The sequence below is a fragment of the Cynara cardunculus genome (assembly GCF_001531365.2).
Source record: "Cynara cardunculus var. scolymus isolate 2C chromosome LG 14, CcrdV1, whole genome shotgun sequence".
Lineage (NCBI taxonomy): Eukaryota > Viridiplantae > Streptophyta > Magnoliopsida > Asterales > Asteraceae > Cynara > Cynara cardunculus.
In genome coordinates, this window is record NC_037541.1 from 13,001,422 (window position 1) to 13,003,607 (window position 2,186).

At 36.9% G+C, this 2,186-nt stretch overlaps 1 long non-coding RNA gene across 1 annotated transcript in view; it reads right to left on the reverse strand.

Annotated features, from left to right (window-relative positions):
- Window positions 1-1,092: 1,092 nt before the first annotated feature.
- LOC112526804 overlaps window positions 1,093-2,186 on the reverse strand; it is a 4,115-nt gene continuing 3,021 nt past the window's right edge. The window contains exons 6-7 of the long non-coding RNA XR_003070653.1: window positions 1,644-1,943; window positions 1,093-1,391 (exon numbers count right to left, since the gene is read on the reverse strand). This is a non-coding gene — a long non-coding RNA (uncharacterized LOC112526804). The remainder of the gene's footprint in view (window positions 1,392-1,643; window positions 1,944-2,186) is intronic.

Genomic DNA, 2,186 nt, shown 5'->3' on the forward strand with positions numbered 1-2,186 from the left:
TGTTGCAGCCATGATATAGGATCCTCTTCGTATCAAAGTTTACTGTTGCAGCATATGTTCTATAACTTCACACAGTAAGTAAATATAGTAAGGTTTCAGGTCCATCAATAGATAAAGGGTTGTGTGTTTTCATGAGTAGCAACTTCATATCCATATAGCTTATGTTCTATAACTTCACACATGACTCATAAACTCAACAGTGCTGCACTTCATTTTTGAGTCACAGGCTGTAGATAATGACCTCAAGAGAAGGATGTAACCCAACATTTATGTTATGACCTCTCAGACAAATAACTAGTGCTAACTGCTAAGCAGGCAGAATGATCATATTTGACACTAAGAATCAATTTGCTCCTATAAAACTTGTGGCGCATATACGCACTTCTACTACTTATCACATGACAAGAAATAGAAATATACTATCCAAGAAATAGAATTATACTATTCAAGATAGTCATTTGGACCAAGTTTGACGCACTGAACGGAATCATGAGATCAGGTTGGATGGTCGAACCTTTTATGAAACATAACATTTTTTAGTCAGACCAGATATGATACGTTAGAGTCCTTTTTAGGACATGATAAAGTTTGGAAAAGTCCAAATCGGATGAAGACTGGTCCAGGTTTTTTTTCCCTCTTAAAATTCGTTAGTTTCTTTTTTGCCCTTTTATCTTTTCTTTAATGCACTGGACTGGACAATTTTTGGAGACAAAGACCATTGGTTTCTTGGATAGGATCAGAGCGGTTGTGGACCAGGCTAGATCACGAGTCCAGGTTAGTGTTTAGCTAGCCAAGTCTGGAACGGTCCTGGTTATTTGGGACCGCAGTGACTAGAATTCTTTCAAAACAAATGTGACTAGATACCTGCAGTTTGAAAAAACTGTAACCTTGATCTTGAAACTTGCAGTATTTTGTTTGTGTTTCATGGGGCCACATTTATCTGAAAATTAGAACCAAAACTAAACAAAATCAATCATATCCAACAATTAATAGGTTGACTCCATATGAACCAACCTTTCTTTAACCTCATGTCTACAGACATGAATAAATCTGAGTTGAATATGAATATGGAAAACAGAACATATTTACATTCATGACTTAAACCACTTAGATAAAATTGAAATTTTTATTAAAATAACAGAATGTTTACAACCTAAGGTGGGACTCCCACCAACAAGCATGTCCACTCAACCATCAGGACAGGCCCCGGGGTTAAGATGAACTGCACTACTATACAAACCAAACCTAAAACTAAAACTAAAACCAAAACCAAAACCAAAACCAAAACCAAAAGTGAACAACAGCCATGATAAAGTTCTTCACATCCTACTCTGTTCACTTCCTGCCTTAGACACACAGCCATGATAAAGTTTACTGTTGAAAGCTGCAACCTGTTTTCCATCAAAAATACCAGATGTAAGTAAATATTACTAAGGTTTCAGGTCCATCAATAGGTAAAGGGTTGTGTGCGTTTATGAGTAGCAACTTCATATTTATATAGCTTATGTTCTATAACTTCACACGACTCATAAACTCAACAGAGCAGGTATGTTCACAACTACTTGGAAAGCTAAACAGATGGTTTTATGCATACTACTCAAATCATATAATACACAAAATCATTTCAGAGAGATGAGAAGTACCTTCATGTCTTTGAAATTCTTCCCATCCTGGACACCTTGCTCCAATGCAGTGGCTTTAAGTTATATCTTCGTGCTGCTGGCTGCTTCTCTACGACGCTTAATTCCACCCACAGGTTAACTGAAGTTGCTGTTGTGGCTTTAAGTTATATCGTCGTGCTGCTGCTTCTCAAAGTTCATTACGGAGGAGGGAATTTTTTTATTGCAATAACAGAACGTTTACAACCTAAGGTGGGACTCCCACCAACAAGCATGTCCAGCCAACCATCAGGACAGGCCCCGGGGTTATGATGAAGTGCACTACTATACAAACCAAAAACCAAAAACCAATAACCAAAACCAAAAGTGAACAATCCTTGGCTAGAAGAATACCATTCCCATTGCAACCCATCAACGATTAATAATAAAAACATTTCATGGACAGATTACTGTTGGATACAATAGAAATTATTTGATCCAAATATGATATTAAATTGATGATTCTTTTGTAACCATAATTAGCCAACCATAAGAAATGGTTTGCATTTGTAACCAGCCATGAGTTGA